Source organism: Mauremys mutica, chromosome 13, assembly GCF_020497125.1.
Source record: "Mauremys mutica isolate MM-2020 ecotype Southern chromosome 13, ASM2049712v1, whole genome shotgun sequence".
Classification (NCBI taxonomy): Eukaryota; Metazoa; Chordata; order Testudines; family Geoemydidae; genus Mauremys; species Mauremys mutica.
The window spans coordinates 10,887-34,703 of record NC_059084.1 but is presented as its reverse complement, the minus strand read 5'-3'; the positions used below and the strand labels follow the sequence as shown (position 1 = coordinate 34,703).

Below are 23,817 nucleotides of genomic sequence, written 5' to 3'. Positions count from 1 at the left end.
TCCCTAGCAGACTAAATTTGGCTTCCAGGACATCTCTCTTACCTTTCCCTATGTCATTGGTACCTACATGTACCACGACCACCGGCTCCTCCCCAGCACTACACATAAGTCTATCTAGATGCCTCGAGAGATCCGCAACCTTCGCACCAGGCAGGCAAGTCACCATACGGTTCTCCCGGTCATCACAGACCCAGCTATCTACATTTCTAATAATCGAATCTCCCATTACTAACACCTGCCTTTTCCTAGAAACTCGAGTTCCCTCCCCCGGAGAGGCAACCTCAGTGTGAGAGGCAACCCCAGCACCATCTGGAAGGAGGGTTCCAACTACGGGAAGGTTTCCCTCTGCTCCCATTGACTGCTCTACTTCCCTGGGCCCTTCTTCCTCCTCAACAGCACAGGAGCTGTCTAAGCGGAGGTGGGACAATTCTACAGTGTCCCGGAAAGCCTCATCAACATACCTCTCTGCCTCTCTCAGCTCCTCCAGTTCCGCCACCCTGGCCTCCAAAGTCCGTACATGGTCTCTGAGGGTCAGGAGCTCCTTGCACCGACTGCACACATACGCCACCTGCCCACAGGGCAGGTAATCATACATGCGACAGTCAGTGCAATAAACTGGATAGCCCCCACTCTGCTGCTGGGCTTCTGCCTGCATTGTCTCCTAGTTAGTGAAAGGGTGGTTTACGGAATGTAGTTTTGGAATGTGGTTCGGTTTATAGGTTTGAGGGGGGGGGCCATGGGGAAGGGGTTAGGGCTGGCGAGGGGTTCCCACTCCCTTCCCACTCCCCTGCCAAACTCCCTTGCGAAACTCCCTGTTAGCAGCCCCTGGTCGCTTGTGCGCGGCTTTATAAAGCTCTGGCCTGAGTGAATGCCCCGCCCACTGATTAAGGCTCAGCCAATTACCAGAGGCTTCGAGCTTTCAAACCTGCCTCCAACTGCCAGCCAGAGCACACGGTCCCTCAAACAACCAAACAAACAAACAGACTGACAAACACAAGCTCAGCACACAGCAAGTAACCCCCAAACACAAACACACACACACTACAGACAGTCACTTACCCCACAGATGCTGTATTAGCTCCTCCTTCACCTGGAGAACTCCCTTGCGAAACTCCCTGTTAGCAGCCCCTGTTCGTGGCCACACGGTGTCACTGTTCCTCTGAGAGAAATGCTCTGTGCATTACCATTCATGGCCACATGGTGTCACTGTTGCTCCGTATAGGAAATGCTATATGCATTACCCTACTTGGCCACAGGGTGACACTGTTCCTCTGAGAGAAATACTCTGTGCGTTACCCTGCATGGCCACATGGTGTCACTGTTGCTCCTTATAGGAAATACTCTATGCATTACCCTACTTGGCCACATGGTGTCACTGTTCCTCTGAGAGAAATGCTCTGTGCATTACCCTGCGTTGCCACACGGTGTCACTATTCCTCTGTCAGAAATGCTCTGTGCATTACCTTCCATGGCCACACAGTGTCTCTGGTGCTCCGTGAGATATGGTTTGTGCATTACCCTTCGTGGCCACACGGTGTCACTGTTCCCCTGAGAGAAATGCTCTGTGCATTACCCTGCATGGCCACATTGTGTCACTGTTCCTCTGAGAGAAATGCTCTGTGCATTACCCTTCATGGCCACATGGTGTCGCTGTTGCTCCTTATAGGAAATACTTTATGCATTACCCTACTTGGCCACATGGTGTCACTGTTCCTCTGAGGGAAATACTCTGTGCATTACCCTCCATGGCCACATGGTGTCTCTGTTGCTCCGTGAGATATGGTCTGTGCATTACCCTTCATGGCCACATGGTGTCACTGTTGCTCAGTGAGATATGGTCTGTGCATTACCCTTCATGGCCACACGGTGTCACTGTTCCTCGGAGAGAAATGCTCTGTGCATTACCCTGCATGGCCATACGGTGTCACTGTTCCTCTGAGAGAAATGCTCTGTGCATTACCCTTCATAGCCACATGGTGTCACTGTTGCTCCTTATAGGAAATACTCTATGCATTACCCTACTTGGCCACATGGTGTCACTGTTCCTCTGAGAGAAATGCTCTGTGCATTACCTGCGTTGCCACACGGTGTCACTATTCCTCTGTCAGAAATGTTCTGTGCATTACCCTCCATGGCCACACGGTGTCTCTGTTGCTCCGTGAGATATGGTTTATGCATTACCCTTCGTGGCCACACGGTGTCACTGTTCCTCTGAGAGAAATGCTCTGTGCATTACCCTGCATGGCCACATGGTGTCACTGTTCCTCTGAGAGAAATACTCTGTGCATTACCCTGCATGGCCACACGGTGTCACTGTTGCTCCGTATAGGAAATGCTATATGCGTTACCCTGCGTGGCCACACAGTGTCACTGTAGCTCCACGCAGGAACTGCTCTGTGCATTAAAAAGAAGCAGCAAGCTGCAAGGTAAACAAACAAGAAGCCAGCAGCCAAACACTAGCCAACAGGCAATTGTCAGCCAATTAAGCCAAAATCAATCCCAATTTCTCTGTTTTTCCCACGTGTTTGGAGTGTCTGATGCTTTGTGCATTACTGTGACAGGTCACCATGAGTGCCACAGTTGGCCTGAGGGAAATGCTTTCTTATCACTGTCCCTTCATAAGGGAAACGGTTTGTGTATTACTTGGAGTGCCCACCCAGTGTCACTGTTGCTCTAGGAGGAAAATGCCTTCTGCATTCCCCCATCTGGTATCACTGTTGCTCCATTAGGAAATGCTTATCTGTCCTGGCCACTCTTGTCCCTGTGCGGTCCCTGGGGGGAACCCCCTTCAGTGAGACAGCCTTTGTCAGGGTTCCACTCTCTCTTGGGTGTTCAGCCCCTCCACCTCCTGGAACTGCACCACTCTGAGCCTTAGCACACCCGTCTCTTGCTATGGGCCCCCTCAGGGAGTCCACTTGCTCTGGACCGCCAGGGCCTCCTCACCCCCGAAGGGGTTGATGCAACCCTGTTCTCTAGCCCGGAGTGACACTCAGCCAGCGTAACACAGGAGGGTTTATTGAGCTTTTGAACCCAACATAGGAAACTCTCAGAGCCTTAGGCCTGGCCTCCCTCAGCACAGCACATCCAAGTCTCCCCTGCATCCAGGGGGGCTCTGTCTACTCTCTGTCTCTCCAGTCCTGAACCCCCCTGCTTCCCAGCTGGGCATTTGATATCATGGGCCCCAAGCCCTGCCTCTGTCCATTGTCTTCTCTCTAGGTAAACAGGGTCACCTGGGCCTCCTCTCCTCTCCTCCAGCCCCCACTGGCTGGAACTGGCTGTTGGGCTGTGGAGAGAGGACCCCAGTGACCTATTGTCTTCCCACTGGCTAGAACCAGTTGGGACTCCTGAGCTGGGCCTCTGGGTTGCCAGTTGCTGGGGTATCCATTCTCCAGGCCATCAGTTGGGGCCTCAAGTTCCCTCGCTGGTCCTCTGTAACAAAAAACTCCCTCTGGCCTCATCTTGTTAACCAAGTAACACCCAGGGAAACTGAGTCACACGCCCTCTGCATGCAAACCATTGGAAAAAACAAGGAACCAAACCAGAAAATCTCCCACTTTGTTACACACTTATCGCTCAACGGTGCCGTCTGCTGTGGCAACCGGGACACGTGCTGCTGGAAGTGGGGCTACTTCAATGAGACCCTGTCCCACATCCTGTGTGGATGTCAGCACTACTCCGGAGCCTGCCGGTAATGCCACAGCACCATCCAGAACGGGGTGGTGAAAGCCATCCCGCCGTCCCTGGGGAAGCTCACCATCGACCCCGCCATCCTCGGCACGGACAGCCAACTGTGACCCAACATCGTGATGGATACGGAAAAGAAGAAGATTCTCATGGTGGATGTCACGGTGCCGTTCGACACTGTCAGTACCAGGTAGAGTAATTGAGAACACCGGTCAGGGAAATAACCCACTTCCTTCTTTCCTTGACAAATCAAGGGACTCACCCCACCCATGTACTTAGTATTGGTATAGTGCAAGGGTCAGCAACCTCTGGCATGTGAGCAGATCTTTAATGGCACACTGCTGCCCGCCGGAGTCCCAAGGACATAAAGCCAGTGAGGGGCAGAGCCTGCGCCCCCCGAGAGAGGAGCCACCTCAGTGGCCTGGCCATGGGCTCCTGCGTCACCTCACCCGGCGAGGAGCCCTGCCCCGGGGGCGTGGAGGGGCCAGCTCACCTGAGCCACCTTGGTATAGTTGGCTATGGTGGATTGGCAGTGTTCTGGGGGAGCAGGTTTGCTGCTGGACCCGGACCCGACTCCCAGCGGCAGGAAGGGGGAGCAGGGATGGTGGAGGCGGGAGAGGCTGGCAGCAGCAGCAGCAGCGACAGCTGCTGAGCGTCCCTGGGAGGAGGCACCCAGCTGCAGCCATGGCTCGGTACCTGCTGTTCGTGAGCTGGGAGGAGCAGAGAGCTCAGTGGCCCGGTGGCGCTGAGCACGTAGCAGGTGCGGGCGAATGGGAATTGGTGGTGGCCAGAGAGCCCTGGGGTGAGGAGCTCACATACTGCGGGGTTATGCGCCACCAGGGGCAGCTCCTCCAGACACAGCCAGAAGGGACTGTCTTGCCGCAGGCGCTAGTTGCGCTTGTGCAGTGTGCCATGGGGCCCCGAGTGGGTGAGCTGGCTGGGGGCCGCAGGAGTGGGGGGAGCCCTGTTCCCTGAGTCCCCACACACACGCACCCAGCCCCCTGCCCTGAACCCCCCCCACAGCCACCCAGCCCTCTGCCCAGAGCCCCGCACACACACCAGGCCTGTGCTCTGCACGCACCCCCAGGCCCCTCCCCTGAGTCCCCCTCATACACACCCAGCTTTATGCTTGACTGCTTCACCCCCACCCATGACCCCAGCCCTGACTCTGGCACCCCCCCACATCCCCATTCACCCCCCACCCTCAGCACCAAATGGGAGCTACTGCACACATCCCTACACACATTCCCGCCTGTACCCCTCACACCAAATGGAAGCTGCCCAGGTAAGTGCCCCACACCCAAATCTCCTGCTCCAATCCTGAGCCCCCTCCCTCATTGTATCTCCTGGCCAGACCCTTCACCCTCATCCTGTGCTTGGTGCATTCCCACTCTCAGCTCAGTGCAGAGAGAGGAAGAGAATGGGCCAGAACCAGGGAGAAGGTAGCTACCCGCTGTATGTGGAGAGGACCAGGACTCCAGACTGGCAGCGAGCTGAGTGGGTCTGGCAGCAGGGATGTCAGCTGGCAGGAGCCCGCAGATGGAACCCCTGAGCGGCAGTAGGCTGAGCTGCTCAGCCCGCTGCGGGTCTAGGGTCCTCGCCAGTGGCCCCACCCAGACAGCTGCTAGTCTGGGATTCTGGCTGCCTGACTATTGCCAGCCGGGGTCCCGACCACAGGCCTCACTCAGCCCATTGCTGGCCTAGGTGAAAAGAACCCCAGACTAGAAGTGGGTTGAGCGGGCCAGCGGCGTAAGATCAACATTTTAATTTAATTTAAAATTAAGCTTCTTAAACATTTTGAAAACCTTGTTTATATTATTTAACTAAACTATTGTTGTATTGTAAAAGAGAGACTTATAGAGACCTTCTAAAAACATGAAAAAGTATTACCAGCACTCAAAACCTTAAATTAAAATGAAGACTCGGCACATCACTGCTGAAAGGTTGCTGACCCCAGGTATAATCAATGACTTGGACTCTGGATACATTCTATGGGTGGTGTACCTGAGATCACTTACCCACTGTGGTTTTAAAAATGCCCGCACCCCAATCTGGGTCTATGGTGGTTGTGTTATGTATGTATCTTACGAACCTTGTAACCGACACTTGTAATCCCTCAGAACCTAAGCCTGACCGCAGCTGTACAGTACCTTCCTTCTTAATGTTTAAAATCATACTTACACAAGTTACCTTCTACACTCTCATTGGCTATTTAACATTTTTATTGAAGTTATTTTAATTAAAATAGACAAAATGTAGATATGGTTGTTGGGGATGCACTTGGCATAATCCAGGTAACTCAAAAGGATGGAAGGCCATGAGAGCGGATGAAGTCCTCTTGCTCTGAGCCATAGTGTACCAACTCTCCTCCAGACTCCATGTTTGACCCCGAGTTGCCCTTGTGAAAGGGGCTACTCCTTCTAGAAGAAAGAAACTAGTAAGAACCGGTTAGTAGCTAGGCAGACTTGGTTCTGGGCGGGTAATGTTCATGTCATAAACATTGTAACAAGTTACTGTTTTGGTTAAAGTATAAAAGGTATCTATTGGGTTTCCAGGAACTGGGGCGGGCGAGCCCGCCCCATGCTAACGGAACCCCCCCCCAGCCTAAGGGGAGGTGCCACAGAGCCTCAGAAACCCACTAATTGCGGGGGACAACTAATAAAAGAACAGGGACAGGAGTGCGGTCAAAGGGTCATAAGAAGGGAGCCTGACGGTGACACCGAGCAGAGAACCCCGGACAGCGCCCACTGCTCCTCGAAGGCGTCAAGGGAGCCAGCGGACGCCGCCCAGAGGAACTCCGCCCGGAGACGTGAGCGGACTAAGGATCGGAAACAAGCCCCACAGTCGCAGGAGTCTCCATTGGTATGTGAGTTGTTTGTTTCGCACGGTTTTGATTTGAGCCCTGTGTGGCTCCTGACGCCTATTTGATATCTTAAATAAAGTTCTGTTTGCTTCTCCATCCTGGTGTGTCCTTTTGGCGCGGCGCACACCGGGCAACGAACTCAACCACTGCCACCTTGGGCACTGAGTGCCGGCAACAGTTTGGTCAAAGCCAGACGACAATTACTTAGGGGTGTTATTGTAAGTTACTATAAAAAGGGCTACACTAGCTGGAGCTGAACGCGTATCATCGCCACCTCTCCACTCACATGCTCCAGGTACTGGCTCCATGACTTGGGATGAACAAGAAAAAGGATGGTACATTGTGAGAGGGACTTAGAGGGTTTCAGAGCTGACAAGCCAGGTCAGGAGATGGCTGCTCCCAGGTATGATGGTGATGGGGCCCATTAAGGTATCTGGATAGAAAAGGCAGGGGCAAAAGCATGTGGCGGGGCACAGCTGAGGCTGAACATTAACTGCCAGGGGTCATGAGGGCAATAAATCATCCGCCCGGGCCCCCAGACTGGGAATCGTCTGAGCAGGAGGCATGGACAAGGCCAGTAGCCTCTCTATGGCTGCCCTGGTCAGGGGCAACCTTGAGCGCCATACGCCAGGGACCCGCCCTGCCCTGCTGGGCTTCTCTACCCGCAGCTGGGCAGCCGCAGGGAGCGGGAAGGCCGGGCAGTGCTGCCCTGCTGGGCCCAGAACCTGACCCGCTGCCCTGTGTGTCTCCTCTCTCTGTGGCTGCAGTGATGGGGGGGCCCTGCCTCCCCCCAGAGGAGAAGGACCATTGTGGCCACATGGGCCAGTGCCCTGGGTGTGTCCCTCAGCCCCTCACCTGGGGGAGGGGAAATGACCTCAGACAGCCCCCTGGGGCAATGTCCTGTGTCCCGCCCCCCAGCTGCCGCAGTGACTCCGGCGGGGGGGGTCTCCACTATTTGGGCAGCGACCCCCAGGGGAGTTTCTGGCCCAGTCAGGGCAGCGTGAGGGCGCAGCGGCTTCAGCGGGTGCCACTGAGCATGCGCCGGGCGTTGTCCGCGCGCCCGCGCACTCCCAGCCCAGGCGGCCGCCGCCGAATCCGCTTCCAGGGTGTGAGCCGGTGACGCCGCGTCCGCAGGGCGGGGCCAGGCTGGGCTCGAGCGAGCGGTCGCGCCCCGATCCTGGCGCACTTCGGGCCGGAAGTGACGTGGGCCCAGCGGCAGGCGGAGGGGGTCGCGGTGCGCGTGGGGGTCCCGGCCCGCTCGCTGATTGGCGGAGAGACCCCGGGGGCAGTCGCGCGCGTGGGGCGGATCGAGACTCCCGGAGTCGGGGGTGGGGGAGGGCCAGAGGGTGTGAAATGGGGCGGTCAGGCGGGGGAGGGGCAGAGGGTGTAAAATGGGGGGTCGGGGGGGGCAGACTGGTTCAGCGCCAGTTTTATACCTGGGTAGGTTTTGGCGGGTGTCTGGAATGGGCACCACGGGCACACATTCATGTGCCTCCCCACGTGGTGTCTGTCTAGGTTTTGACTTGGGTTTGTTGGATCTGTGCTGCAGGCAACCGAAAATAAGGACATTGATTCCAGTTGTTTCAGTCTCATTCTCTTTATTCATTAATTGGGTAGTAACTTGTTGGGCTTTGTCCATATCATTAGTAATTGGTATAAAGTGGGTCTCCTTATGGGCCAGTAACGATTTTAGCTGTAACTGTAGTGGGGGAATGTAGGCAAAAAAGGTGGGTCATAGGGGGTTACTCTCCTGACCCTCAGCTTCCTCCCCCCCCCAAAAAAATTTCCCCACCTGTTGCTGTCCCAGGCCATCAGGGTAAGCAGCTGCTGCACTGGGACACTTTGTTAACTTAGGTTTATCTCCGTGATGGCCCAGGAGCCAAAGTTTGCTGACCCCTGACTTATAGCGTTGGCTTATGAATGGGTCATAAAAATTTTTCCATTTGTACTTACCCATTTTGCGGGGGGTTGGCTTATAAACAGACTGGCTTATGATCGAGTATATATGGTAAGTCAGGAACTCTTCCCAATCTTAAGGATTGTAGTGCATTGGTGATTGCACTCATGACATATTCCCCATATGCAGAGCATATAATCTCTTTTCCTAAATGTTGATCCCTGTGCTGATCATTGTTTAAAGCGATTAACTGTTTCATTGTCTGTTGAGTCTTATTAAACAGTTGGGTTATGTCATGCATATTATAAAGAGTAAATCGCTCTTCCTGTTTTGCTTTGAAAGGTAGCTATAATGAGTACCTCATATCATCCTTCAGCCTCATATTCAAGTTTGTATAAGGTTAAACTTCCCCCCATTATCCAATTATTACAACTGGCTTTGTCTCCCCAAGTTCCATAAGGTGTCCTGTGTTTCAGGGAAGTTGAATTAGTTATTGAGGAGGTAAAGGTTTTACAACTGAAGGACATAAGTCCACACCATGTAGAGGTGAAGCATAGGAGTTTATTACACATGGCGCTGGCAGAGTGTCACCTTGCTTATTAGGCTCAGAGACACTGTCAATCAATTGATTACAATAGAATATATGGCTTTTCCATGGGTGGGGGAAAGTGACAGGGTAGGCAGTTCCACACCCCGGGATAGGTCTGGCCGCAAGACAAGATAGCACATTAGCCAATGGTTAACAGGTTACATAATGTCTCCGCCCATGGTCTTAAGTTATATAAGTATTAATTAAATGTTAACTTGCTATTTTATCCTAATAACATTTGATCAATGTTGAATTCTGATTTGGGGTACATAGGAATGGAGTAGCTCCTCTGATTGTCAAGCAGATATATTCCTAGGAGTTAAAACAAAGAAACAGTGAAAGTATATGGCAATAGAGATTCTCTCCTCTGTGTTTTAAGGCAGGCATTGGTCCCTGGGAAAGGAAGGTGGGAGGAAGCCATATCTTATAATGACATGCGCCAACCTTTCATAAACTCAAGGTTGGATCTGTGGGAAGAACATCTCCCTATAAACAAACTAACAACCGAAACAGGGCTTCTTTGTTCAATCTGCAACTCTGAGTAAGACACAATTATTCAGTTCATGGCTCTAACACCTGGCAATTTGCTGACTAGGTTTATTTTGGCAAAGCAAGGTTATCTGTTGTTTATTCTGCTTCTCTTAGCTGATCGCTATTTTCTAGGCCTCTGGTCCCTTGACCATACTCTGGAGTTTGGGTCTGGAAAAGAGCTGACACAATCCACATACCAGGTTGTTATATAAAATGCACATGGATTTTAATCCTTCAGTCCCTCCTCTTGACCCTAGGGTTCCCTAACGCGCCAGGTCACATATACCAATTTTAATGTACTCAGCGTACTGTGGAGTTGCCGGTAAAGCACCAGTACCATCAGGAATGTCAGGATAGACTCCCCACATAACTTGACAAAATAGCACAGAGATCCGTCCCCAGGGGACTTGATCACCTGAGATGGCATCGCCCATAATCATTGTTTTAACCTCCACGGCCTGGTTCTTTCCCTTCGAGTGCTTCACATGGGCCCAGTCCATGGTTTTCCCTATCTGAATGTACGTCAGATGGCCTTCCCCAATATGCCTCTGGGCCTCGGACACCAACTCCTCGATCTTCGCCTGCAGGGCCTGTAGCCACTCCTCGAGATACTTACTGCCGTAGTGCCATTCCGGATCCCATGTCAGGTTACCCATCATTGATGCAGTACGGTGGAGCCGCGTCATATCAACAGTCATGGTTGACCTTTGGGGGACAGTCATGCACACGGATGGATGTCTCGAGGGGCAGGGCTTTCCATTTAGCTTGATGGAGTGGTTCTGGGCAGTTGCTGGGGACGGGATATAGGGTTCCACCGCTTCCATAAGGGCTGGGTGGACCCGGCCATTGAGGAGATTGGTTACAATTCCCTGTGTGATGAGGACCAAAATTTGTCCTGCTCTCCTACAACTCTCCTGTAGTGCCTTTATTTTTGTCCCATTTATTAGCAGACTGGTGACTTCTTAGCCCAGGTATTTTGTTATATCTGATGAGGTGGATACAGAGTTTGAGATATCCTTTAAGCTGTCTAGGATAAATCGACTGGCCTTAATAGTATCTAGTTCTCCCTGGGCATTAGAGATTATAGCATCTGCCACCCTTGATTCCAGATGGTCCTTCCTTTCAGCTTGGTGTGCTATGGTATAGGTGTTGCAAACAGAATTACCTGCACCAAACCATCCTGCAATGGTATCTAGTAATCCCCTCCTCTGTCTAGTTAAGCACTCACCAATTTCGTTTGTTAGGCTAGTAATGTTTCTACTCATTTGAGGCCTGACTTTTGCATATTGTCTGTTCACTACCTCTAAAGGAATACGCACCTCAACCCTGTAAGTGTGGAATACCACTGAGGTGAGGACCGGTAGTGCTGGTCCTATCATTATAATCCTGGTTCTGGAAGAGGGATTTGTTCAGGGCATGACACACAATTGGGTGTTTCCACTCTGTCGCTGATAACCCAGTTAATTGTTACCAGTTGTGGACATTCTAATTTGGGCCATCATTTAACAAATATGTGCCATGCCTTTGGGGTTACCTGCATCCGTGCTTTAAGTGGTAAGCTCCATCCTGAATCAGCAAGTCCAACCTCCACAGGTACCATGTCGGTATAATTGGCGCATGATCTTTCATGAGTGTTTGGTTTCTTTCTCCCAAAATTCCACACAAATTCCAGTATCGAGGTCTGTGCGTTCCCTCCCAAGCCTTCGTGGCAATATGCCATGTAGTTGTGCTCAAATGAGGCATAGCCCAAGACCTTGTAGTACCCTTCACTAGTAGTACGCAGCTGTTCCCCCTTTAAAGGTAATTTGGACACTGGTTGCATTAAATATAGACACTGTTCATCTCAGGGGGCCACAGCATCATCAAAGCGCTTTGCCCTGTTCAAAGGAGTAGCTCATACGCTTCCATGATTCCTTCCAACAAGTCCGTAATCTCCGGTACCTGACACCAGCGGATAACAGGGCAGTCGGTTGTTATCAAAATTGTAATGTTACTAGCCTCCCTGTTTTTGTGAGCATCAGTGTGTGATTTTATTTGGACCTTCTTGCATTCTACTGTGCGCTCGTGTCCTAACCACAGTGCCACCTTTACTTCTGGCCAGATTTGTTTATTGGCCACTGCACGTGTTTTGGACAAGTTAAAGTGTTTCCTTAGTGCGGCAATTAAAGCACAGCAAACCTGGAGGAGGGGGGTTAGTGACCCATTCCCAGTCCTCCTTTTCACATGGCACATGACTTGCGTCCTTCCTCATGCATCACAGGGACAGCAGGAGACACAGCAGAAGCCTCCCCATGGTCGCTCTGGTTGTCCTGGTCACCCTTCAGTACTTCTTCCTTCTCCTCTTGTTCACCCGTGGAAGCATTGTTAGTATTGACAGATGCTGATTTAAACAATTTTAACTGATTTTGGTGATGCCAAAATGTTTTAAATTTTCCTTTAATCTTTGCACATGTATTAGTAGTTAGAAGGACCTTTATAGGGCCTTGCCATCTTGGCTTTAGAAATTCCTTTAACCTCTGGATAAATGCGACACATTACTAAATTCCCAACTTCAAATGCAGGTTTGTCTAGACTGCTATTATTATTCAGCTCGGTTTGGTTTTTTTTTCTACTGGGTTGTATAAATTCTTTAACTCTATGTCCAATGCCTTGATGTAGTTTTGCAGCCTGTCTGCAAAAAGCCCAGACCGCCTGCAGGGAGGGTCACAGTGCTAGGCATTCTCCTTGCTCTTTGTGTCATTAGCTCAAAGGGTGTCAGTTGAGTCAGCCTATTTGGGCTTTCTTTGATTTGATACAACATAGCAGGAAGCATAGGAGCCCATCCTTCTCCTGTATTCAGTATTGCATTTGTTAAGGCTGTTTTTATTGTTTTGTTTATTGTTTTTGATTATTTTTGAGCTTTCAGGGTGGTATGGTATATGGAATTTTTGCTTTATTCCTAGTGCTTTACATGCTTCTTTTATTACTCACCCTGTAAAGTGAATTCCTTGGTCAGCGTATGTTGACAGTGGCAAACTTCATCTGGGTATTAGCTCGAATCCTAGCAAAAGAAATATTGTTGTGGCAGTACAGTTCTTGGTTGGGAATGCCTCTACCCATTGGGCAAAGGTGTCAATAATTTCCAAAATGTAAGTGTACCCTCTGCTTTGTGGCAAGGGTCCAGTAAAATCAATTTGCAAATTTTGCCACAGTCCCTCTGGTTGTGGTTGGTGAATCAGAGGCACTTCTTTTTTTTTACCCACATTTACTAGTGCCTATGTTACACATTTTTTGAGAAATTGTAAAGCATTTTTTTTTATGGCTGGCCACCACCAGTATTTCAGAGCAGCCCTCATTTGTCTTTACCTCAGAGGAGCTGGAGAGTGGATGTCATGGCGCAGTAGAGTCCGTATGCACTCCGGGGCTACCAGCTCCTCCCCCCCGGCCCATACCAGAGGTGGTTTTTATACACACAGCCTTGTTTTTTTTAACTTTCTTTTCTGGGCTTATGGTTGCATATAGCTTTTTTAAATTTACTTCCTTTTTTGGCACTCTAGCTGCACAAACCTTAATAGGACTTGCTTGTGCAATTTTTTTTGTTTGTTTTTTACTTGAGATTTAATTGTGTGCTTTTATTTTTACTACTGCTAGTTCTGATGGTAGTTTGGCAGCTTCTGTTAGGCCTTGAATTGCTTTCATATTATTAATTTGCTTGCCAGTTGTTGTTATAAAACCCCTGTGTGACCACACGTCCATGTAGTCACGCACCACTCCAAATGCATATCTGCTGTCTGTGTATACAGTGAGCTTCTTGCTTTCCCCTGCTCTCAAATGTTCAGTGAGGGCTGTTAGCTTCAGGTCAGATGGATGGATCAAAGTCAGCCCAAGAAGCAAGGCTATCACTTTCCCATCACCGAGTACCACTGCCCATTCTGTATGTGGCACTCCAATTTTATGCTCTCTTGATTTATTTACATACAAAGCTATATTTGGATTTTTAATGGCTTTTTAAAAATTCTTCCCAACACTTCCTCTTCTCTATAAGACATGCGTGTACCTCTCCCTTTATGTTCAGACATTTGGCTACATTTTTTTTTTGTTTTTTACTATGGAGAAGTTAGGGTTTTCCAAGCACAATGTTGATTCCCACTGACTCCTCTGGGCATCTGTTACGGAGATCAATGAGTGTATGGGGTGTATGGAGCATGAATTTCCCTGTGACAGTGTATGATTCACAAGCTTTCACAGCTCAAGGAGCTGCTATGAACTCTGGTAATCCCTGGGATACAGGGGTTTTAAGGTAGGTAGGTATGCTCCCTGAAGCTGGCTTAGCACAGCTGAGTACTGGGTCCGGCTGTGGCTGCAGTAAAGGTGGAATGGCTTTCCCATATCGGGTAAGCCCAGGCTGGGGGCGGAGGCTAAAGCCTGTTTTATTTTTTATAAATGCCTACTCTTGTTGTGTGCCCCATATTACTAACTCATTTGCAGGCTTTCCCCCTCCAGTGAGGTTTTGAAATGGTTCCACCATCTCTTGAGTGCTCCGGTATATAGGTTCTACAGAAATTAAGGAGTCCCACGACCTTCCAGAATTCCTTAGCTGTCCGTGGTTTCTTTAACTCTAAAATTGCCTGCTTTTTGTCTACTGTGAGTGCCTTCTCTTCCTTGGAGATGTTATGCCCTAGGTATAAAATATTCTGCAATTGCTTTTAAATGGTCCTTTTTATTTGAACTGGCAATTAACAAATTATTTACATACTGTAGTATCACAGTATCCCCTTCCAAAGGCACTCGTGCTATTACTTCTGCCATTGTCCTGTGGAAGATGGAAGGAGAATTATGAAACCCCTGAGGTACTCAGGTCCAAGTGTACTGCTGGTCTCCTACTGTAAATGCAAATTTCTCCTGACTCTCCTTTGCAAGGGGAATACTCCAAAATCCATTAGCTACATCCAGGACTGAGAATATTGAGTGTCCTGGGGTTAGCAAATTCAGAATAGTGGCAGGGCTTGCCACAATAGGATGTGCCTTGGGAGTCACCCGGTTAAGGTGGTGTAGTCTATAGTTAACCTCCAGGTCCCGTCTGGCTTCCTGATGGGCCAAACTGGGGAGTTAGTTGTGGAGGTGGTTTTTTAAATTACCCCTCTAGATTCTACATTAGTGACTATATATTTAACTGCCTCTAAGGCTTTGGGTTTAATAGGATCCTGCCTGTGGGCGTTGTGAGTTGGTCCTTCTACAGACAGAGGCTTCATGTTTACTAGCCCACACTCTTGTTTACCTGTTGCCCACACCTCAGGGTGAAGGGAACACGGGGTTTCTACTAGACTCCCCCCCCCCCGGTATTATTACCTATTACTGGCAATCATGGCTATATCTTGAGATGATTTTTCCTATTTGGACCCTTTGGCCCATTCAATGCAGCTAGCTCTGGGGTTGGTTACTCCCACGAGCTCCTTAAGGAGATCTATGCTGCACATTGTGTCTCCCTGCTCAGGGCAAACCCAGATTTGAGTGACTGTGATCATATCTTCAAAATCTATTTCTACTGCCTGGCTAAGGGTTGCTTTTAATTTTCCACCTTCCACCCCTTCAATCCATATGGTTTTACAGGTCAGGGGAAGATCTTGGCTGGTTATTGATACTGAGGCTGCTGTGTCTATTAACATGTTGCACTGTCGGCCCCCCACTCGTGCGTTTAAAAACATCCTGGGGTCGCCTTCAGTTCCAGCCACAGAGGCCACTGATACCTATTTGCTAGCCAGGAGTTTGAGCAACTCCTGGATTTGTTTATCCTTTCCTTGTTCTTGGGAATAAGAGGGAGGATTTCCGGCACTTGTGTCATATCAAATAGCTTCCCCCCAGAAATGTTAGGGTACACTTACCCATCATCAGTACGCACATACATACTAGTATATGGGGTATGTATGGACTTGTGGTGTACTTATTAAGTCTGTGGGTAAAACTTTGAAAAATCCCCTTTGCCATCCTTCACTGTTTATTGATTTAGGTAAAAGGTCTCTAGACATCTAGATAGGTCATCTTTTCCTAGGAATGTAAAGGGTCACAATATACATATGCTGACTTTGCCTTAGCTTAACAGACAGGGTTTTAGCCTGTAGGTCTCTTGCATTACAGCCAAACTTATTTTTAATATAAATATAAACCTATTACAATACATCAAATACTTATAAGAAAAGATATGAGTTTATCTATGCAAACAAGCAGATTAATCCTTAGAGCTGCACGCTGAGACATGTGTTCATCTGGAGTCACTGCAAGACAGAACAGGGAGTGACTCCAAATTAACATGGGAGGTAGATAAGATCAGGGTGTGTCCCTGTGGGGAGGGGGTTTCAGTTCTTGCTAAAGGAGGGAAAGTTACTCAATTTCTCTCTGTTTCTGCCTCAGGGTTTTGGGGTTGAGCTTTCTGGTTCAGATGCTGCTGCCCTGATTGTGGTCTGGGAGCGCAGGCTGAGCAGCTGCTGCTTCCGCAGTGGGATCACAGCTGGGGAGTGACCGTGAGTAAAGCTTCCTCTGTGCCCAGCCAAGGTGAGGATTTCCTCCAGTTGCAATTAGCCCCATAGGACATCCCAAGGCTCTGTCCACACCAATTTCTGAGTCAGAGACTCTAGGCGATTGATAGAGACTTCAGGGAACTGGGGATGGGTATGAGGGTGATTCTGCAGAAACAGCCCCTCCTCACCCCACATGTCTCCCTCCTTAGCAATTGCAGGAGCTGATCTAGCCATAGGAGAGCAAACCCCCAGGATTGTCTGTCAGCCAGAGGGGGAGAGACAGGGGAAGGGGAGACACAAGGAGAAAAAGGAAAGAGAGAGACTGAAAAGGGCAGTGGGAGAAATAATTAGGGAGAGAGATTCCCAGATCTCTGACTGGCCCCCACACACTTACTACAGCATCTTTCTGTTGGTATCCAGGAAGTTGGCGGGCAGATCCTGCCCACTGGTAAAGAACCTCCCCTGAGCCTAAGGGGAGGATCCACAGGTCCATGATACCAAATAACTGGGCAGATTCACTTTCCTGTGAGCAAGGTGAGGTGCAGGAAGAGGAAAAGCCAGTTCCTGACTCTCCCTGTTCCCCCTGCTGTGGGAGTGCGCTGCCTTGGGGGCAGTGTCGGGGAATCCCCCAGGGTCACTCCTTTTCTTCTGCGCTTTTCTCCCATCTGGTTCCCAGACTTTGTTACTGAGAGGGTTTCAAAATGTCTCGGTGGTTTAGTGCTTGTGGGAGGGGCCGGGCAGTGCTGTAATAAAGTGGCCAAGCATTTCCCCCACATAGAGTCGTAGAACTGTAGGGCTGGAATGTACCGTGAGAGGGCAGCTAGTCCGGCCCCCGGCACTGAGGTGTTTGTCTGACCCGTCCTTAAAAACCCCCAGTGATGGGGATTCCACTGCCTCTCTTGCTAATCTAGTCCAGTGCTTAATTAGTTTTTTTCACAATTGACTCAGATTCAGTTTGTGAACCACTATAGCTCCTGACCATTTTCAATAGTACTGCCCCCTAACCAGCTAGTGCCCACTTTGTAGTGGTGCGTTTGGTTTTCCTTCCCTAAGTCTAGTACTTTGCACTTGTCTTTATTGAATTTCATCTTGTTCATTCAGCCCACTTCTCCCGTTTGTAAATGTTACCTTGAATTCTAATCCTGTCCTCCAACGCGCTTGCAGCCCCTCGCAGCTGCTGGTATCTGCATATTTAGACAGCATGCTCTCCAGTCCGTTATCCAAGTAATGAGTGAAAATATTGACTATATCAGATCCAGGACTGGCCCCTGGGCACCCCATTGTATACATCCTCCCATTGGACAGTGAACCGCTAATGGTTACTGTCTGAGTGCAGCCTTCCAACAACATTGTCACTCATTTTGTAGCACTTTTATGTGCACCACATTTCCCTAGTTCACTGTGAGAATGTCATGGGGGCCTGTGTCAAAAGCCAAACTAAAATCAAGATATGTCCTGTCTACAGTATCCCCTGGAACTGTAAATCCAGTACCCCTGTGAAAACAGGAAATGAGATTGAATTGGCATTATTTGTTTTTAGAAATCCAGTCTGGATCTAAATTATCACCTTACTGTCCTCTAGGTGCTTACAAATTGATTGTATAATAATTTGTTCATTCCAGGTATCTAAGGAAGGCTTGACTTTATTCCTCAGTCCTCTTTGTTCCCCTTTCAAAAGATGGGTACTGTGTTTTCCCTTCTCCAGTCTTCACCATTCTCCAGGCATTCTGAAATATAATTGCTAATGGTTCCCAGATTGCTTCAGCTGATTCTTTGGGCACCTTAAAATGAATTTCATGGCTGACACGTTATATATATTATTATCTACATATTTTTAACCTGTTCTTTCCCTATTGTGGTTTCTGTTTCTTCCTTCTCTTGGTTAATAATAATTAAGACCCTATCTGAACTGCGGGATGATCTTCAAATAATTGCAGCTGAGTTGCAAAGAAGGCTTGGAAAATCGCAGAAAAGTAATAATGGACCTTTATTAATTGCCGTAATTTGGAAAAGCCACAGCAGACCTGTTTGTTTAAGAAAAATCTGCTGGCATAATATAAACACTCAACTATTACATGATGCCTGTGAATTGTTTTGGTAACCAGACAATTGGGTGCAGCTACAGGGCCATAACACGGGTGGGGTGACTGGGGCAGCCACCAAGGGCACAAAGCGGGGCTGGGGAGTAGAAAAATGGGGCAGAAAAATGAGGATGGAAATTTATGTCACAGACCGTGAAATCGGGTCTCCGGCTGCCCGGCTCTGAAGGCAGAGTGGCGAATGGCAGCTGCTGGCTGGATGCCTCGCTCTGAAGGCAGCGCCACCACAGAACAGAGGTAAAGGTGGCAATACTAAGCCACTCCTACTTCTCTCCTTCAGAGCTGGGCACCGGCCAGCATCCACCGCTCTCTCGCCATCCAGCTCCAGGCAGCGCCGCTACCAGCATCACCTCAGGAGTAAGGGTGGCAATACTGCGACCTCCTGGTGGGCTTGCAACCCCCTATTGGGTTTGGGCCCCTAGTGTGAGAAACGCTGTGGAGAAATCACACATTTTTTGGGTTACTCACTACATCATTAGCAAATTTTGTAGGTGTATAACTCATCTGCAAAGTTCACTATTTATGCCATGACCAATGTTTGAAAATGGTACGATTCCCCCTCCCCCCCTGTGATTTAAGCAGTACCCTACTTATTGCCTTCCCTGTCCCTTGCTAGGGGTAACTTCTTTTGGGAGTTAATCTTTGTGATTTTGTCCCCACATTCTGACGGTACTCAGTGGGGGGGTGACAATAACAGAAAATGTGGAAATGGCAGAAGTGCTAAATGCCTTTTGTTTCCGTTGTCACCAAAAAGTTTAGCAGCAATTGGACATCTAACTTAATGAATGCCAATGAAAATGAGGTAGGGCCAGAGGTTAAAATAGGGAAAGAACAAGTTAAAAATGACTTAGGTTAGATGTCTTCAAGTCAGCAGGGTCTGATGAAATGCACCCTAGAATGCTGAAGGAGCTGACTGAGGAGATCTCTGAGCCATTAGTGATTATCTTAAAAAAGTCAAGGAATATGGGAGATATTCCAGAGGACTGGAAAAGGGCAAATATAGTGCCCATCTATAGAAAGGGGAGTAAGGACAACCTGGGGAATTACAGCCCAATCAGCTTATTTAAATTCCCCTGAAAAATAATGGAACAAATAATCAGTTAGCAACAGATATTAAAGTGATAAATAACAGTCGGCATGGATTTGTCAAGAACAAATCATTTCCAACCATCCTAATGTTTTTTTCCTGTCAGGATAACAAGCTTGTGGATAGAGAGGAAGTGTATATCTTGACTTCAGTAAGGCTTTTGATACTGTTTTGCATGACCTTATCAGAGAAATACACGGTAGATTTGCCCATGCCAAAGTGGTTCGCTACTGACCGGTAGCTGTCTGGTGTTGCAAGTTTCCAGAGGGCTATGGCCACTCGCTTCTGCACACTCAGGGCTGCTTGCATGCGGGTGTCCTTGCACTTCAGGGCAGGGGACAGCAAGTCACACAGTTCAAGGAAAGTGCCCTTACGCATCCTGAAGTTTCGCAGCCACTGTGATTCATTCCAGACCTGCAGCACTATGTGGTCCCACCAGTCTGTGCTTGTTTCCTGGGCCCAGAATCGCCGTCCCATAGCATGAACATGACCCATTGCCACCATGATCTCCACGGCGCAGCGTACTGTGCTTTGTGAGAGGTCTGAGCGACTTTCAGACTTCATGTCCTCACCGCGCTGCCGGAGCCTCCTCGCCCGATTTCACAGCATCTGACTGTGGAAGAGGTGGACGATAAGGTGCGAGGAGTTGACAACGGCCATAAGTGCAGCGATGATCGCAGCGGGCTCCATGGTCGCACTGCAGTGTGGTGGCGTCCGCGCTGTCACTGACCAGAAAAAGTGCGCAAACTGATTTAGCTGGTGGGAGGGACTGTTGAATTCTGACAGTTACCCAAGACCACCCTCGACACAGTTTTCCCCCCAGCATGCATTGGGGGGAAATCCCAGAATTCAAATGGGCAGCAGGGAGTGCGGGAACTGTGGGATACCTTCCCACAGTGCACCGCTTCCAATGTCGACGCTTGCCCCGTTAGTGTGGACTCACAAAGTTGACTTTGTAAGGTTGATTTCAAAAATTTGATTTAACTTAAATCGAACTAATCTGGTAGTGTAGACATACTCAAATAGTGTCCCCACCAGACAATGAGTCACCCCTTCTAATAGTAGTCCTCCTGAGAACAAGAGGTGTGTCCTGAATACCGTCCTTTCTGGCAACAAGAGATGTGTTATGAGTACAGTGTCCTCCGGAGACATGGAGTGTGGCATGAATACTTTGGCAACAAGAGGTGTCCCCTGAATAATGTCTCCTTCAGAAATGACAGGTGTAACACAAATACTGTCTCCTCCATGTTGCCCCCTCTCCCCAAAACATGTGTTTTATCAGTATTACTCCTCCTGGGAACAAGGGGTGAGTTCTGAATACTGTCCCCTCTGGAAACAAGAGGTGTGTCTTGAATAACGTTCCCTCCAGAAAGCAGGGACGTGTGATCAATAGTACTCCTTGCGAGAAGAAGCGGTGTGGCCTGCGTACTGTCCCTGCTGGGCACGTGAGATGTGTTATGAGTACTCTGCCCTCCAGAAACAAGGGGTGAGTCACAAATACTGGCCCCTCTGGAAACAAATGGTGTCCCCTGAATAGTGCTCCTTGAAGAAACAAGGGGTGCGTCATGAATTGTGGTCCCCCTGCAGAAACAAGAGGTGTGTCATAGATCGTACTCCTCCTGGGAACAAGGGGTGTGTGCTGAATAGTGTCCTTTGTAGGAACATGAGATGTGTTATGACTCCCCTGCCCTCTGGATGTAAGGGCTGTGTCATGAATAGAAAGAAGAGGAGATCGCTGAATACTGTCCCCTCCAGAAACAAAGGGCGTGTCGTGAATTGCAGTCCCCCCAGATACAAGAGGTGTATCCTGAATAATGTCCCCTCCAGAAACAAAGGGTGTATCGTGAATTGCAGTCCCCCCAGATACAAGAGGTGTATCCTGAATAATGTTTCCCCCAGAAATAAGAGGAGTTTCCTGAATATTGTCCCCCCAGAAACAAGAGGTGTATCCTGAATAATGTCCCCTCCAGAAACAAAGGGTGTATCGTGAATTGCAGTCCCCCCAGAACCAAGAGGTGTATCCTGAATACTGTCTCCCCCAGAAACAAGAGGTGTATCCTGAACACTGTCTCCCCCAGAAACAAGAGGTGTATCCTGAATAATGTCCCCTCCAGAAACAAAGGGTGTATCGTGAATTGCAGTCTCCCCAGAAACAAGAGGTGTATCCTGAATACTGTCTCCCCCAGAAACAAGAGGTGTATCCTGAACACTGTCTCCCCCAGAAACAAGAGGTGTTTCCTGAATATTGTCTCCCCAGAAACAAGAGGTGTATCCTGAATAATGTTTCCCCCAGAAACAAGAGGTGTATCCTGAATAATGTCCCCTCCAGAAACAAAGGGTGTATCGTGAATTGCAGTCTCCCCAGAAACAAGAGGTGTATCCTGAATACTGTCTCCCCCAGAAACAAGAGGTGTATCCTGAACACTGTCTCCCCCAGAAACAAGAGGTGTATCCTGAACACTGTCTCCCCCAGAAACAAGAGGTGTTTCCTGAATATTGTCTCCCCAGAAACAAGAGGTGTTTCCTGAATACTGTCCCCTCCAGAAACAAAGGGTGTAATGTGAATTGCAGTCCCCCGAGAAACAAGAGGTGTTTCCTGAATATTGTCTCCCCAGAAACAAGAGGTGTTTCCTGAATACTGTCTCCCCCAGAAACAAGAGGTGTACTCTGAATAATGTCTCCCCCAGAAACAAGAGGTGTGTCCTGAATAGTGTCTCCCCAGAAACAAGAGGTGTATCCTGAATACTGTCTCCCCCAGAAACAAGAGGTGTATCCTGAATAATGTCCCCTCCAGAAACAAAGGGTGTATCGTGAATTGCAGTCCCCCCAGAAACAAGAGGTGTTTCCTGAATACTGTCCCCTCCAGAAACAAAGGGTGTATCGTGAATTGCAGTCCCCCCAGAAACAAGAGGTGTTTCCTGAATACTGTCCCCTCCAGAAACAAAGGGTGTATCGTGAATTGCAGTCCCCCCAGAAACAAGAGGTGTTTCCTGAATACTGTCTCCCCCAGAAACAAGAGGTGTTTCCTGAAAACTGTCTCCCGCAGAAACAAGAGGTGTACTCTGAATAATGTCCCCTCCAGAAACAAGAGGTGTATCCTGAATACTGTCTCCCCCAGAAACAAAGGGTGTATTGTGAATTGCAGTCCCCCCAGAAACAAGCGGTGTACTCTGAATAATGTCTCCCCCAGAAACAAGAGGTGTTTCCTGAATACTGTCCCCTCCAGAAACAAAGGGTGTATCGTGAATTGCAGTCCCCCCAGAAACAAGAGGTGTTTCCTGAATACTGTCTCCCCCAGAAACAAGAGGTGTATCCTGAATAATGTCTCCCCCAGAAACAAGAGGTGTATCCTGAATAATGTCTCCCCCAGAAACAAGAGGTGTACTTTGAATAATGTCTCCCCCAGAAACAAGAGGTGTATCCTGAATAATGTCTCCCCCAGAAACAAGAGGTGTTTCCTGAATACTGTCTCCTCCAGAAACAAGAGGTGTTTCCTGAATAATGTCTCCCCCAGAAACAAGAGGTGTACTTTGAATAATGTCTTCCCCAGAAACAAGAGGTGTTTCCTGAATACTGTCTCCTCCAGAAACAAGAGGTGTTTCCTGAATACTGTCTCCCACAGAAACAAGAGGTGTTTCCTGAATACTGTCCCCTCCAGAAACAGTGTACAAAATATGAAACTTGTGTTTCTGATATCATTGTTAAAGCTCCAGAACTGACACTGTGATGCTTGGAAGTGGGACTGTCTTGCTGTATTATCTCCTGATTGGTGTAAACTTACATAGCTACAATACTCCTGCCAGCTAAATCCTTATTCTTTGTATCTGTTTCAATTAAAGTCCAATTAAAGCCACATTATTTATTTAAGTTATTATGTGGAAGAATCCTGGAGTTTTCAGGTGCTCAACTAGCCCCTGGAATCACCATTAAAATTGCCTCACTGCCTCAATATGAAATGTTGCCTCTGGTGAGCCATGAGCGGCCAGAGGGCTATGGCAAGTTCCAGCCCCCTGTTTGACAGCATGAAGTTTGCCTTGAGCTATATGATGAGTGCCAGGCAGCACAAGCTGCAGCAGCAGTGGAGGTGCAAGGGTGGCAATATGCTATGCGACCCTTATGTGTGTGATGCTGCTGAGGGTGGTGGCATTGCCTTAAGACAGAGATGGACAAACTATGGCCTGCTGGCCACATCTGGCCTGTGGATCCCTCCTGCCCAGCCCCTGAGCTCCTGGCTTGGGAAACTAGCCTCTGGCCGTCCCCTGCTGTCCCTGGTGCTGTGCAGCCTCAGTTTGCCCTGCTGGTGGTGCAATGCTGTGTGTGGCAAGCAGGGCCAGCTTTAGGAAGTGTGGGGCTCAATTTGAATACGTGGCGGTGGTCTGGGTGTTTTGCGGCACTTTGGTGGCGGGCTGTTCACTTGCTCCTGGTCTTCTGTGGCACTGAAGGACCCATCAGCGAAATGGTGCCAAAGACCAATAGTGAGTGAAGGCGCTGCCACTGAAATGCTGCCGAAGATCTGGCCCACTGTAGGATGAGTAAAAAAATTAAAAAGGTATGTAACTTAGGTGGTCTTCTT

The 23,817-nt window shown here is 49.0% G+C and overlaps 1 long non-coding RNA gene across 1 annotated transcript; it reads right to left on the bottom strand.

Moving 5' to 3' along the window:
- Positions 1 to 5,953: 5,953 nt before the first annotated feature.
- On the bottom strand, positions 5,954 to 7,682 carry LOC123347209. Its single transcript, XR_006573082.1, has 3 exons — positions 7,403 to 7,682; positions 6,834 to 6,980; positions 5,954 to 6,104 (listed from the first exon to the last, which is right to left on the bottom strand). It is a non-coding gene; the product is annotated as an uncharacterized LOC123347209 (long non-coding RNA).
- Between the last annotated feature and the right edge of the window lie 16,135 nt (positions 7,683 to 23,817).